Source organism: Bombyx mandarina, chromosome 19, assembly GCF_030267445.1.
Source record: "Bombyx mandarina strain Sakado chromosome 19, ASM3026744v2".
In the NCBI taxonomy this organism is placed as follows: Eukaryota; Metazoa; Arthropoda; class Insecta; order Lepidoptera; family Bombycidae; genus Bombyx; species Bombyx mandarina.
This window is the reverse complement of record NC_143225.1, coordinates 7,360,982-7,377,842: the sequence shown is the minus strand read 5'-3', so window position 1 is coordinate 7,377,842 and position 16,861 is coordinate 7,360,982. Positions and strand designations below refer to the sequence as shown.

Here is a 16,861-nt window from a genome sequence, read left to right as displayed (position 1 = left end):
TAGAACTTGAATTTCTCAGAAGACTAACAGCCTGTGGTCTTAAAGTTTCCGTCTTGGAGTTTCAATTATTTCTTTGTGAAGTGAACAAACAGTATATAAATGTATTATTCAGGTTCATTGTTGTTTTAAATTTCTGATAACAAAAGTTTACTATGTAGGTACTCAACACAAAGTTTAAAGGTCGAGAAAGTTGGCAGTGGTTGAATTTGTAGATACACATTTTAGATTAGAGCTAATTCCGAGGTCAATTAATGCCTTGAGCAGTTAATAAATAAATGGTTAATAGGAGCTAAGTTTGGACATGATTTAATATTCTCTCTTTGAGATATATATAATAGGTAAAGTTATTATAAAATCGACTCGTTAAAACGATGTCGAATTTGTTTTCGTTTGTGGTCGTGAACCTAACATGATTCCGCTGTGTGTCTGATACGTATAAATGTTATGGTTTAATTATTGATTTAAATTATATGTCTGAGCATTATTATGGTTCTATCTATCTAGGTTCTAGACTATACTTCTATAATCACAGATTTCGCCAAAGCTACACACTATAGATAGATAATATTAATACAACGTTATTTATTCTATTCTCAATTTGACCACAGACTTTAACAATAACAAAAGAGCTTAACGTGGCCTAACGGATAAGACGTCCGGTGCATTCGTGTTGAAGCGATGCACCGGTGTTCGAATCCCGCAGGCGGGTACCAATTTTTCTAATGAAATACGTACTCAACAAAATAAATGTTCACGATTGACTTCCACGGTGAAGGAATAACATCGTGTAATAAAAATGAAACCCGCAAAACTATAATTTGCGTAATTACTGGTGGTAGGACCTCTTGTGAGTCCGCGCGGGTGGGTACCACCACCCTGCCTATTTCTGCCGTGAAGCAGTAATGCGTTTCGGTTTGAAGGGTGGGGCAGCCGTTGTAACTATACTTGAGACCTTAGAACTTGTATCTCAAGGTGGGTGGCGCATTTACGCTGTGGATGTCTACGGGCTCCAGTAACCACTTAACACAAGGTGGGCTGTGAGCTAGTCCACGCATCTAAGCAATAAAAAAAAAATTTTTTTTTTGCCTGTGTGTGTGTCAAATACACGGTAGTGCGTGTAATGATTTTTTTATTGATTTAATGTATTTTTTAAGCATAATTAAAAAATAATTAGCATTCTGCACTCCTTCTCTATATTCCCTATAAGTGTGGAAAATTTCATACTCCTCCATCCGCGCCATTTTCGTAAAAAGGGTACAAAGTTTTTGCTTCACGTATTAATTTATAGATAGTACTGCGGTATTTTCTTAATATTATAGTAATCGCGAGTGGTAAAAATAATTAATGCTAATTTGAAGGGTAATATCTAAGTGTTAGACACGGGCTTGACTGTGCCCCTGATATTGACGCCGTCCATGAGCAACGGCAACCGCTCACCATCAGATGGGCCGTGAGCTCGTCTATTTATACAATAGGACTATATTTTTTTTTTAGCCCTTAACTTCTAGCTTCCTTAACAAAGTATAACGCGTTCCAATTTTAAAACGGAAAGTAATAATTTGCTAAATTCAAACTCAAGTACATAACGATTGGTCGGTCTGACGCTGGTGTGCGCGTCACTCTGCAGGTGCCGGCGGAAGATCAGCGCCGCAGTACCGATTGTTTCGTTACTGTTAGGCATTGCTGAGCCGGTAACCGTTTCCAAGCCTCGTTATTTTTCTTATCTTTGTTTTTATTTTTTGTACCTAATTTATGTTTGGAATAAATGTTTATTATTATTATTATTTTATTGCCCTTGTATGCATTCGAGCATATGACCCACCTGATGGTGAGTGGTTACCGTCGCACATGACTTCAGCAATGCCAAGAGTACAGCCAAGCCGTTGCCTACCGTCAAATACTCTCCACAAGCCTCGTTTGAAGAAGGACATGTCATAGCGCTCGGTTACGGCTTAATACCACGTTTTTAATTTTCATTACAATTATGATTTCTGATGTTTAGAATACTTTACGCTTATTGTGGTCACGGACAGTGGTCGCCGTAAAAGTAGTTTTAATGTTATAGTATTATTCACCTGTATCTTAATTCCCAATAAGGTTCAAATCCTTCAATTCAATTTGAAGTCGTCGTGGCCTAAAGGATAAGACGTCCGGTGCATTCGTATGTTCGTATATTCGATGCACCGGTGTTCGAATCCTGCTGGCGGGTACCATTTTTTCTAGTGAAATACGTACTCAACAAATGTTCACGATTGACTTCCACGGTGAAGGAATAACATCGTGTAATAAAAACCAAACCCGCAAAATTGTAATTTGCGTAATCACTGGTGGTAGGATCTCTTGTGAGTCCGCACGGGTAGGTACCACCACCCCGCCTATTTCCGCCGTGAAGCAGTAATGCGTTTCGGTTCGAAGGGTGGGGTAGCCGTTGTAACTATACTGAGACCTTAGAACTTATATCTTGAGGTGGGTGGCGCATTTGTCGCAGAAGGAAACTGCAGAACGGGAGAGGGAGATCTCGACTCCCTTCCCCGGCCGCAGAAGGCGCACCGGGCGCAGGACAAGGGCGGACAACGCCCTTTTCCGCCCCCCATGAATGGGTCCAGGGGCGAGGGACTTGGGAAAGCCCTCGCCCCCTATTCGATGGACCTGAGACGGAGGCGCATGCGGGTGTCGGCGCGTGCCTCTGAGGCGATGCACGGAGTAGCTGAACGCCTCACTACTCCGTGCAGGAGACGAGGCCTGGACAGACCGGGCCAGCACTGGTGTGGGGCTGCGGAAGAATTTGGATTCCCGCGGCCCTGCGCGCACGTGGGGGTGGACACCGGGGTGGTTTTAGCCGGTAGGAGTCCGGCACGCCCCTCCGCTTTTCCCCAGGCGGAGGTAGTCCATGAGGATTTCCCACCAAAAAAAAAAAAAAAAAAGGGTGGCGCATTTACGTTGTAGATGTCTATGGGCTCCAGTAACCACTTAACACCAGGTGGGCTGTGAGCTCGTCCATCCATCTAAGCAATGGGGCGTTGAAAATTCACAATTTAATTTTGTTTCCATCCTTTGATTTATACTTTTCCTAAAAGTTTATTCATTGAAATTCTAAAACGGTATAACACAAACGATGATCCTACGGTATTGCGTATGCCCGCGGGACAGGTCGTCCGTAGGTATTTACAATAAAGATTCATGAATTACTACGGATGCGTGGGTCAATGTAATAATGAAAAAAAAAATTACACAATTTTTCTTCTCCATTTAATAAAATAATAATGTAAAATTCTTAAATGAAATATACAATATTATGTTAATAAAAATCCTTCGCTTACAAAGTATTTAATTAATGCTCTATTCTAGATATTTTTAATTATATTTTTTTAAGCTATTCAATCGGTTGGCTTTCTACGATTCTCTGTGGTATTTTAGAATTAAAGGGTATTAGAAGAGTTTCGATTTAAATATCGAACCTATCGAACCTTTAATTCGAACCTTTGAGAATGTGTAATTGCTTTTCTTTAGATATAATAAGCGTGGCGATGTCAAGACATGTAGGTTCACAAAACGGAACTGAAAATATGAAGAGAAATAAGTCAACTAATTAATGAAAAGGGGTACAAGTGCGTCGGTATGATGGTAATTGGTATCGCCTAGGAGTTTCAGGAGGCATTGCATTCTTTTCCAATGAGCAGGCAGATTAGGCAACATCGGTTGACCCAAGAGTATATAGATGATAGAAACCGTTTGAAGCTGACAAGGAAACATCATATATTTGTTGGCAAGCCAAACGTTTTTGTTAAAATCAAATATAGATTATTAATCTATACATCATAATAAAATTGGAGTGTATGTTTGTAATATTGAAATAATCGCTTCTTACTACATGCATATGAATGAATATAGATACAGTAAAAACATCAAAATAACATTTTTTATAAACTTTTGTCTGTCTGTCTGTTTGTTCCGGCTAATCTTTGGAATGGCTGGACCGATTTTGACGAGACTTTCACTGATAGCTGATTATATAAGGAGTAACTTAGGCTACTTTTTTTAGACTAGCATCGCCCCGCGGCGTCACCCGCGGTACGATAATAACCGCGGTTAACATCGCCAGACTCAGCTATCAATAATAAAATTTAATGTTTTTGAAGCAAAGGGAGGACGGGTCGCTAGTATATAATAAATTATAACATTATATATCAGACTATACTTGACAATCAATTGATTTAATCAATAAACTGATTGTTATTCTGTAATTGATTGATTATTGTATTCATAATTAAATTTAATTAAATTTTAATATTTCGATCATAGATTTGAAGTAAGCTGTACTTCTGACTGAAGATCGTGATACAGTGACTAATTTAGAATTACATATTCGCGTGGTTATGATAAGATTGTCGTTTGCCTCAATTAAATTAACTTGGTATTGATATATTATTAATATCACCAAAAATTATAAAAATATTATTAAATAGAAAAAAAAACAAGTTATTTATTGCTGAGAGTCGAGATAAAAGCTCAATTCAGTTTACTTCGGACACAGATTACCTCACAAAGGCCCATAATGTATAGGACTATTATTAGCCGCATTAATATTTCCAATGTTGTTCGTTTTTGTATTGTTGCCTCAATATAATGTATACATATTTTGTGTATATATTGTTATTTGTAAGTCGTTAGATGTCATTTCAGATTACATCTTTTTATAATTGCTTAGATGGGTGGACGAGCTCACAGCCCACCTGGTGTTAAGTGGTTACTGGAGCTCATAGACATCTACAACGTAAATGCGCCACCCACCTTGAGATATAAGTTCTAAGATCTCAGTATAGTTACAACGGCTACCCCACCCTTTAAACCGAAACGCATTACTGCTTCACGGCAGAGATAGGTGGGGTGGTGGTACCTACCCGTGCGGACTCACAAGAGGTTCTACTACCAGTCAAAGTCACCACCAGTCTCTGAACTACTAAAAGATTTAATAAGGATTTCTTATATTATACTATTTTAACTGTTTTGATTATTGAAATAACACGGTCGCGTTTCACTTGGTAACTTTACACTTTACTTGCATACTCAGTTAAATGAAAGCGGATAGAATATAAACTTCGCAATATCATAAAATGTAATTTTTTCACACGTGGTAACATTTACGTGATAACTTTTACGATTATCTTGTTTGCATATTTATATTTGACTAGCTGGCCCGGCAGGCTTCGTAGGGCCTCAATCGATAAATAAAATACCTAAGCTTTTGTATAAAATAAACTTAAAACAAACAAAAGGAATCTGTCCTACGGGGGACACATCAAAGGAAAAACAAAATTGTTATTTTTATTTAATTCCGAGCATTTTCATATTTATCTAACTTTTGAACCTTCTCTGGACTTCCATAAATAATTGAAGACCAAAATTAGCCAAATCGGTCGAGCCGTTCTAGAGTTTTAGCGAGACTAACGAACAGCAATTCATTTTTATTTATATTAGATAAGTTGTGATTTTCGGTCGTTACGACGAAACAGCGATCTGACGAAAACCCGTTTAGATCCCATGATAAAAGGGGCTCCATGGAGGTACACTGTGATGTCAGGATTCATGGAGTGATAAAATTAATTTGACGAAGAATGTGGATCTCGTATAATGAATTATTTGTTTACTGCTTTTGTTTTCTTTAACGTGAATTTGGCATTTTTTATTTGACCGTCTATTTAGTGGCCTCGATAAAGACATGACTCTCTAGTGAATTTCAACACGATTACAAAAGCAAATAGACTTGCACACACACAACATTAGACACAACGTGAAAATCAGTTACGTTTTGCAATGAAATGAAATGAAACCTGAATTTATAGTCACAAGTATAGAGATCCGAAATGTTGTGAAATTCTAATTTTCAATTTTGATTACAATCTTATTGTAGAGTTTTATTATCGATTGTACACTGTTGTAAGTAAAATAATGTATTATTCTTCATTAATATTTAAAATGATGAATATATTAGATAATTTAATCAAACATTGTCAACGAAATCATTGAGCGATTACCATTGAGCGTGGTAATGAAATAGAAAATTCTTAATAATTGCATCTTTGTTTTTGATTTCTAGCTTTATTCTAAGACGGTTTAAGTCTATTTTTATATTTGTCTATATACTTCTATTTGAGAAATAATGAAAGCTTTCAATAGTATCGATGCATAAATCTATGGTTTCTGCTTATGTATTTTTTTATGTAAATTAGATCTGGTTGTGTCGTGAAAGTTATTCAACTCTATCTTACCGTATTATTATCTGTGTTGTCAATTATTTTACTTCAGAACAGAAAGCTTAGTTTAAAATTGAGCTTTTCGAAACAAAAGACGCCAGGCGAATTGATAAGATAAATATTAAGAACACGAAAGCAAAGTACTAAAGATTATCTATCTTTAGACTAAGCTTTGGAAGGGTGTGTAACAATAAGTTGAAGGTTTTGTATTTAGGAGCCAGTCTATGGGCAGCAGTAACAGATTATTAATAAGTGATATTTTTTATTGTCATAAAAGGTAGATGAGCTAATGGCCTAAAAGGTGATAAGCAATCGCCGTCTGTAAATGAGATGGTGATGACGAATCATCTCAAAGCGTTTGTCAGAGACTCCATATGGAAAATACGGCAAAAACACAAAAGGAACCAAATCTATTTCTATCTATTAAGTCCTTTTGTAGACCCAGAGATTCCGAAAGGTCAGTAAGATCGGGATTATCAACAGTTCGAAAGGTGCTCTCTTCTCTATGGAGCCAGATAGAAGTAACTGATGCTTGGAGCTCGGAACCAGAGATGGAAGCAGTACTCCGTGCGAGGTTGGAGTTGTGCTTTGTAAGTGTTTAAGTAATATGTCTTTGTTCTTACTTGCAATAACGTTTTGCACTGTTGGGGAATCTCAGAATATTTCATTTCGATAAAGCGGCACAACACGAGGACCCTCTCATCGTGGCCGCCGGTAACTACATTCCCGATCCTGCGGACAGAATGGAAAGTAGTCGACGTCGCCCCAAACACGTCATCTCGGATCCTCCCGATCCATTAACGGTGCTTCTAGGTACCTCAAGCATCGGTCATCGTCCTTGCCGAACCCGTCGCTTGCGACGAAGGGCTCGACGAGTAAATTAACCCTCAGACACAGCCCACTGAGTTTCTCGCCGGATCTTCTCAGTGGGTCGCGTTTCCGATCCGGTGGTAGATTCTGCGAAGCACGGCTTTTGCTAGGGTTCGTGTTAGCAACGTCGTCAGGTTTGAGCCCTGTGAGCTCACCTACTAGTTAAGGTTACACTGATATAGCCACTAAAGGCTCTCAGCTCAGGTAGGGAAAAAAAATAGAATATTAGAAGCCAACGTTCCATGTGACTCCGATACTGAACATCGCTTGAAATTTCGACTTCAATAATACCCCTTAAAGGTTTATCAGGCATAATCTATGGAATTGCGGCTTCCTGAACAAGAAATCAAGATTTAATTACATTAATTTTACTAATCTGTTCAAAACGTCTATGATACGAATGTTTTTATTTGTCTGGTCTTTGAATTACTACTTTGGGAATTTTATAAAAGGTTTCAGGAGTCATCAATTACCATAAATTGAAATTATACAAAGCTCAAAAAATTGATTCATTTTAGAATTTGTCATATAGTTCAACAAACTCTATGTCGTTATACCAGTCATCTGTAGTATTGTCACCGAAGTATGGTCAGACTTTTCTAGCAGTTCATAAAAATGATTTAAAATGAAGCTTTTATGTTCTAATTTGTCTTACTAAAGCTATAATGGCCACTTCTTCATACAGTTAAACTTTCCAATGTTACTTTGGTGTAGTAATAGCTTTGATAACGTAGTAAACTGCCAATTAATTTCAAATTAATAAGTAAATAGATGAAAAAGTGAGCTTGTTGAAATGTTTGCCATTTTATTCACATAAATAAGAAATCTGAAAAAGTTCCTAGTAATATTTGCCCGAGATTAAAAAATAATTTTATTGGAATGGATTTTTTTCTACGACATGCACAGCACTGTATTTTGAGATGGTTTTCACAATGATTGTATTTTATTAGTATTAATCATCAGAACGAGGATCTAATTATCAGCCTTTTGGGCATGTTATTAATTTATAAATTTCCTTTACCATGATATACTGGTTTCTATTGTATGCTTTGTCCTTTAGCTTGAACTGTTGGTTACGTTGATAGCGTTTCGAGACTCGGTTTAAAATTTCAAACATGCCTTTATGTTTCCCTTGTAACATTCGTACTACATCATGCCAATTTTTTTATCTCCATTTATACAGAATAGATTAAATGTTGCGAACACGAATATTTTAGAATCTGAATTCTAGGCTTTTTTGTTTAATCTTCTGTATTCCAAAACGGGGTATTCAATTTTTCTGATTTTTTATTTCCATGACGGAAGCTAAAGTCGAGAAGTAAGAGGATAATCGCCAATCAGCTTGTTTTAAATCAGTTTTAAATGCTGCAACCGCATATTAGAATAAAGTAACAGTGAAAACAATTTGTAGAACTAACTAGATATATACGTTATATTAAATGAAATTTGTCTCTTTCCTTTCTTAATCAAAACTTCGGGTATTTTGTAAGAAATACGTTATTAAATCTATACTAATATTATAAAGAGGAAATATTTGTTTGTTTGTTTGTATTGAATAGGCTCCGAAACTACTGAACCGATTTGAAAAAATCTTTCACTGTTTGGAAGCTACACTATTCTCGAGTAACATAGGCTATAATATGTTTTGAAAAAATTAGGGATCCTTACTAAAATTCAGATAATGTAAACCAAGGTGTAAAAAAATTGCCTAAAATATTCTTTACATCGCGTGTCCTGCGAAAACTATTGATGATAGAATAAAAATAATGTACTACCACTTTGTAGAACACATTATTATTTACATAAAGTGTCGACAGCATATGTCTAACTATTATAGTTATGCCGCAATAAGTGTTCTTTTATTTAAAAAAAATAAAACGAAGTCGTTGAATTTTTTTTATTTTATTGCTTAGATGGGTGGACGAGCTCACAGCCCACCTGGTGTTAAGTGGTTACTGGAGCCCATAGACATCGACAACGTAAAGCGCCACCCATCTTGAGATACAAGTTCTAAGGTCTCAAGTATAGTTACAATATAGTTACAATTTTTGTAAAAGACCCGAGCGGAGCCGGAGCGGGTCGCTAGTCGTCTTATATAAGAAGCCATTTTAGTTAGGAAATACGTTCCTCTTCGTGTTCTATCTTTTGCCTCAGGGATTCAAGCCGCCAACATCGCCCGACCTAATGTATTTCACTTATAAGAATAAGTATTATAAATAAAGGGATAATTCCTTTATGATAATAGAAACAATGCTTGTTCAAAATTTCCATTCAGTGTTTGATGTAATCATTAAGTTGTGTTTATCAGCTCGAGGCAATCCGGAAATATTTTTACACGTGTAAATTACCCTTAACACGGAATACCCGGTCATATTTATGTTCCATTACAAAATATTTTGTTCTCTTTGTGTTTTTAGGAGAGCATACCTACGAAACGGTTTGTTTATTTTTATTGGTGATTAAAGTTTTCTTAATTATTCGAAGTAATTTGGCTTGTATGTAAATGTTTCGTTTTTAAGTAACGAAATTTTTGTAGTGCTTCTGCTTTTGCTATTGGAGTTTACTGCTTAGAAAATGGTTTCATTTCAAGACTGGTACAATTTGATGGGCAGTAAAATCGAGCCTTAAAAGCGTTCTCTTTTTCATTCATATTTACTTATCAAACAACATCAAACAGGCTAGATATCAAACTGAATTGTATTCGATTGTGACGATTAATTTATTTATTTATTTATAACACTTCATGTAAAATTTACATTGGCGGACTTAATGCCTAAGGCATTCTCTACCAGTCAACCAAAGGTAGTGCAGAGTGAATAGTGGTAGGTGCAATGAAATCAACAAATCACACAAAAAATGTATATACATACATATATACACAATCACATATACATACATATACAAATACATACATATATACATATAATAGTTTATACGGTATTAAAATTTAGTACGGTATAAAAATGTTAACTAGAATTTTGTTAATCTAGTTAACAAAATTCTAGTCAACATTTTCATTTTACTGCGTATTAAGAGTGTACCAGAATTTGACGGCAGATAGTAGCACATATTATTACATTATTTTTGTTAATTTTTTATCGAATTTATTTATGAAAAGAATTATTAAAGTGTGTACTTTCTTAATACGCTTTTATTAGCTTCAGACGTGTGTATCTTAGTATGTAACGGAATATTTGAACATGATTTTGACCCCCTTCAACACGCCGGATTAACTCGAAATTTGGTATACTTACTTATACTTAAAGGAATGATGACAATTCAATATTAAAAAAAATATTGTAAAAATTGAACTTCAACTAAAAAATAGAAAATAAATTTTAATAAATTTGAATTAAAAATAGTGTAGCAAAAAAATGACTTTATTGTAAAAAAAGCGTGGGTTGCTTTTCAGGATATTATCAAAATAACCCTTCCACTCATATCTGTTCATAAAATATTTATAACTACTTGTACCATGCACACCACGCTTTTTTTACAATAAAATATTTTTTTTTCAAATGATTCAATTTCAATCAAATTTATTAAAATTTATTTTTTTATACGAAATTTATACTTTCTTTATTAGAAGAAATACATTTATTTATCTCCTTATCTGTTGTATATTTGATGACAATCGCAGTCAAATAAAACTCCAATCGTACATCGGAGGTGTTCCTCCAATTCTTTTAATATGATCCTGCACGTGAAAACTGAATTAGCTATGTTATTATGGCACAGAATATCATAGATAGTCAACAATTGATAAAACGAGGTCGGACTAGATTCTCGGTTCGATTATTATCTTTGTTCTAATTCCGATTAAAGTTTGGGTATACGGTTTCGTAATGCTGTTCTTGTCTTGTAAGCTGTTTCCTGGAATTATAACACAGAAACAATCAATTCCACACACAAAAACCACATTAGCACAACACACAAATAACTTTTAATAGGAACAAAACTATATTCGTATAAAAGGATCTTTATCGTTCATTTACACACGGTCTTTGGACGAAAATAGCAAATGTAAACGATCGTGCTGGAAAATAAATTAGACTCCAGCAATAAGAACGAGATGCTAATGATCAAATTGGGTCAAATCATATCGCTTGATAGAAGCCGAAGAGCTATCACAAAATCATTAGGCACAAAACGGCAAATTAAAAAAAAAAGGTCCTCAAAGTAAATAAAGCATTTGTATTACTGTTGATAGGAGGCTGATGAGGTTAAGTGGATACTAAAACGTGCTCACCTTGCGGTAGAAGCTTAAAGTCGACGGTTTCTCGTCTTTCAATCCAAAACCCATGATTGTTTTGCGTTTGAAAAAGGTAGTATCAAACCTGATACACAGCACGCTCCGTAACCAATAGGAATGAAGGGATTCAGGAGAAGGTACTGAAATAATTGCAGCGTAGAGTTTATTTTTACGAGTTTATATTTCGTCGCGTCGTTTTCAATTTAAAAACATGTCACCTGCCATATTGTTCGTGTGAGTAGAATTTATTAGATGAAGGCTGTATTACGTACGCTACGGGCTCTATTTGGTTGTGTCTCTCAACATATCAGATTAAAAACACGAATGGATTCCCTTTTACGAAACATCGTCGCAAAAAGGTTTCGGAATTAAATTAAGAATCGATTGTTTCTTCTGCTCTCTCTAAAAAGAAACTCTGATTATTGCGGGCTTTTTTGTATGCTTGGATATTGATTACTCAACTTTTCAAATTGAAGTTGGGTGAATGAGCTCATAGATCATTTGCTGTGGTAATGGACCTCATAGACATCATAATCGAAATGCCATCACCAACCTTGAGAGATGAGGTCGAGTCTTCAATTGAGTTCTATATAACGTTCGGTTCTAATTACAGCACAAGTGTATAGTGGATATTATCAAGTAATTATGAAAGAATCAAGATTTTAACAAATGACTCCTCAGTGTTGAGTACCCGAGTAAAAAAGGCCATTTGTGTGGCGTTTTATACTCATATATATACATATATTTCTTATTAAAAAATATCAATTTTTTTTTCTTTCTTTATAATTAATTAAAGTGATATTCATAATGTACTATATAATATTCTCAATATAATATTTACCATCTCGAGAGCTTTTGCTTTCGATTGAAATCAAATATATCATTTTTGCTTTTGCTTGTTTGCAATCTATGAACTTTGTTATTTGGTGAAAATTTGACGTTTAGCTGTATCCTTTCATACATAAATATGTGGTTGGGAAAATCGTGACTAAATGGCCTAGATTCCTAGACTAAGATGTTATGTGCTAGCAATAGAGGTATCAGACACTAAAGATGAAACAGGAGACATTCTCTTGTATAAATCATGGACTGGAATATTGAGCTGGGAGATTTGGTTTCTTTAGCTTCTTACTGTTCCAATGATGTCTTTAACCGGTAATTCTATGTACAGAAACTGATTGTATAAATTCCACATTATCGTCGGATAGTATTCTTTATCCCTTTATCGATAAATGGGAGGTTTTTTATTAATTTAGCTAAGTAGGCACTCGTCACTAAGGTGAAAGCAGATCGGCTGCGTACTTTATTCCACTTACAAGCCTGAGTCTTGAGATAAATCTGAAAGTATTTGGGTCACTAAGTCAGACAAACGCACTTTCGTTACGTGTCGGTAAGTTATATGGTCGTTCAGGCGTAAATATATATGATTTTTCATTGCTACGGTAGGCAAACTGGTTTAAGGTAAAATAGTAAGTTGTCACTGCCATGGACATTAGCGAATCCTCCTCTAATTCTGTGTAAGTAGTTTAAAAGTTTCCTTAGAATAGATTAGGTTATGTTTAACTTTAACGTTTTCATTTTTAAACAATACAAGAGGTTTTAGTGTGCAAAAATCGACGTATTCGTGACTAAAATAGCTTTATCATTTTCCGTGCTTCTACCGTTCTTATATTGTGACGTAATCTGACCCCGTGGGAAGCTGGGGTTTTGGTTGTGTAGACTGATGTATTGTCCCTGTATCTCACGCGATTGGTGTTAGCGGATAACTTGACGAACTATATAGATTCTTTAAGTACGCAATTATTTCTTACAAGTAAATTATTTATAAAAAATCGGTTGTCTGTATAGTCGGTTTACTGACGATAGTTGAACGTGACAACGTCATAAGAAAATACTGATGGAATGGTTTCATTTTTGTATAGCAACTGTCCACGCGGATGCATCGCTCACTCAAGTAGGAGAGAGACAGATGTCGAACGCTGCCGAACGCGGAGGCCGATTGTGCCTCTTTGTCGCTCGTTGCGCTTCATGCAACGCCTCAGAGCGAGGTAACGCCGCATGAGTCATGTTTTCGTGCGTGCAGCCGGCTCCATCGAATTATAAGACGTTGTCACGTCAATGAAAATCTATTGATACATTTTGTAAGTCTGGTATTTATCGAGGCTTTATTCAGAAAGCCCCGTTTATAGAGTGTTGAAGGCTATTTTCAGTTTGATACTATTAATAGATGCGCAATGAAGTTACTGTAGCGTATCTCTTAACATGTAGACGTTTCAGTTATTAGCAAATTATGAGTACTATCTTTCACATTGAAAATACATTTATCAAAATAGTAGTGTAACGGATAATGTACAGCTGAACACGATATTGAGAGGGTATAGCTGAATTTGTTATTATGAGAAATCCATCTCTACGACGTTTTTTTTTTTTGCACTTGAGTGATCATTGTTAAAAAATCGTAGCCAGCTATAATTCAACAAAATAATTTTTCCTAGTTGAAACTAATATAGAATACCATATATTGTAGAGTAAAAATGACGCCGATCCTGAAGTGAATAATGAAGTACATCAAAATTACTATTTAAATGATCACCAATATACAACATATTAATGACATACCAATCCCTTGGGCACGAATGGACAGATTAACCTAAAAGACATTATAACTTAATTCATAAACGGGCGATGGAGCGCCTGAGTCACCTAGTTACGTGATGATTACCGGAGACCATGGACATAACTATATGAATACCGTCACTCATTTTGAGACATGAAGTCTAAGGCTCAATTGCATAGTTTAACGGCTGTCTGATTCTGATAAAAAATTGTAAATATTCATTTTTTTCATATTTTAAACTACTGCGATAATTATAGATATCTAGAGATAAAGTTATGTACTTTTTTTTTTTTTGGTCACGAGGAAATCGCCGGATTTCCGCCCTTTTCTGGGGATACTGGGCGGGGTATGTCAGAGTCGAACTGACTAAAACCTCCTGTCGCTCAACAACCAACGTCCAAACCTCGCATGAGACAGAACTCATGACAAGGCAAAGGGGGGGAAGGTGAAGCGTTTAGTGCGGAGCACATCTCTCCCATCACCCTCCCCCTCGGGACGTCGGACTGGCGGTCGTCGGCGCCACGACCACCAGCCCTCTCGGTCGGCAGACTGTCCGAAGCCCGCCTAGATGGCGCCGGTTAGAGTGGGTAAAGTTATGTACTTAGAATGATTTAATAGTCAGACTCGAAGGATAATTTTGTATTAAAATGGGTTTTGAAGACAAATGGTAACTTGCTAAATTAAACCTCTCAAAAATAGTACTTACAATTAATATCAGAATGTTTGTCTTAAATATGATCATTTATTATTTTTATTGTGGCTATTATACGTATTATGCTCGTAATAAATTGACTTTATCAGCTTCCATATTAGTGAAATGTTAGCTCATATTTCTAACCACAGTCGTTTTTCTTTCTTCATCTGGTTCTTTATTCTGTATCTCTAATTATTTGTATATCACTTACTGTCTTGTTCATGTTCTCTCAACACCTGCAGATCGTTGAGTCTCAGTTTTCGATTCAACACTCTGTGGCTAATCATACTGATTTTCAATTTTAAAGTGGTTATAACACACAGAAAAACTGCGTAGACATTAAAAACTAATTTAAGTGATTACATTTTGTCGAGTCACTCGAGCTCATGACGTCATAATTAAAGTGTAAGGTGTGACTCCTGCTTTTAATGCTGATAATCAATGCACATTTTCTTATTGAAAATCTTATCCAGTTGTGGCCGTAAATAGATTGATTGTGGCGTGCAGCCCTCGATAAATTACATTTAACGTCAAGGTGCAGCTTCGAGTTATCGGGAACGGTCTGGACGCCGAGTATGCTCGATCGTTTTATACGACCTCACCCTTCTTACAGGCTTGCGTTTCTCATGAGTAAACTCAGGCCGACTTTGATAAATGGCATGACATATCTGGTTGTATGTAACTCAATAATGTTTGATTATGATTGGAATAATGTTTGAATGAAGAATGAACTTCATAAACTTTAATTTGATTTAGATTAATATGTTTCGTTGAATCATTTTGAAGTCATTATTGCCTGGTGGGTAAGAAGCCCAATGCTCTCTCAACAAGCGATGCGACCATATCGGTGCCCAAAACCCGCAAGTTTAAATGTTACCTAGGAAATGCAGATTTAACACATGTCCAGGAATGACATGAAGGATTTTTTTATTTTTTTATTTATTGCCCTTGTAGGCAGACGAGCATACGGCCCACCTGATGGTGAGTGGTTACCGTCGCCCATGGACTTCAGCAATGCCAGGGGCAGAGCCAAGCCGCTGCCTACCGTTTTTAGTAGTAGAGCGCATTGTGAGATTGCACGGGTCGCGAAGCAGTCATGTGTTCCGATTTCAATGGCTGCCTTTACGCAATACAATTGAGGCTTCGGCAAAGTAGTTGATGGCATTCATATTGTAATTAATATCTATGGGCTCAGCTAACCACTAAACACCAGTCGGCCATACCCTTCAATGCAATAAAAAGAAACAGTTTTTGTATGTTGTGTACATAATATTATTTTAATTATGTTTTTCAAATTCGTTTTCTTTTTATTGTAGGCGAGAAGACCAGATCACGGCTCACCCAGCGTCTATTGGTTAACTGATCGGACGTCGCAACATGTAAAGCTGCGTTTGCTAATAGTAAACAAGTTTTACGACATTTAATTAGTCGTCGTCGTGGCCTAAAGGATAAGGCGTCCGGTGCATTCGTATCTAGCGATGCAACGGTGTTCGGATCCCACAGGCTGGTAGATACCACCACCCCGCCTACTTCAGCCGTGAAGCAGTAATTTGTTTCGGTGTGAAGGGTAGCGGTTGTAATTATACCGAGACCTTAGAACTTATATCTCAATATGGGTGGCGCACTTACGTTGTAGATGTTATGGGTTCCAGTAACCACTTAACACCAGGTGGGCTGTGAGATCATCCATCAATCTAAGCAATAAAAAATAAAGATAAATAATAATTAATTGAATGTACCAAAGCACAAATGTATAATAGAAGGGTCTTATATCAAACTATGTGGCCTTTAGCCTTTTGACTTGTGTTACTTAAATGGGTTTTGTGCTACGCAGCCTACACATTATTCAGGTGAACCCTTTTGTAAGCATTATAACGTACGTGAAAGTTTTCCGAGAATAGAACAATTGAATTTTGTTCTCATTTAGTGCTTACAAAAATGTTGCTCGTGCCGAGAACACAGCGACCGTCGATGTATAAACATCACGAAAGCTAAGCTTAAAAGTTTTACAAGTTTCGAAATGATCACCTTCTGTTTCTAAGTTATATTCTTCGGTAGTGTTTATTATGAGATAATTGATCTTCGTGTCAGGGTTTTATTTTCTTTTTTTATTTATCTAATTCACATATCAATAATGTACGATTTATTGTTGTCCTTTTCTCGTATGTGATTCA

The 16,861-nt window shown here is 36.1% G+C and overlaps 1 protein-coding gene across 5 annotated transcripts in view; it reads right to left on the bottom strand.

Annotated features, from left to right (window-relative positions):
* Nucleotides 1-16,861, bottom strand: part of Dh44-R2 (Diuretic hormone 44 receptor 2) — a 185,091-nt gene that overhangs the window by 43,234 nt on the left and 124,996 nt on the right. Inside the window, exon 1 of one of the 5 annotated variants that reach the window (XM_089735133.1) lies at nt 14,899-14,913. The exons of the other annotated variants lie outside the window; for them this stretch is intronic. The gene's annotated coding sequence lies outside the window, so the exon portion shown is untranslated. Of the gene's footprint in view, nt 1-14,898; nt 14,914-16,861 lie in introns of those variants that run through there. 5 annotated transcript variants of the gene reach the window in all.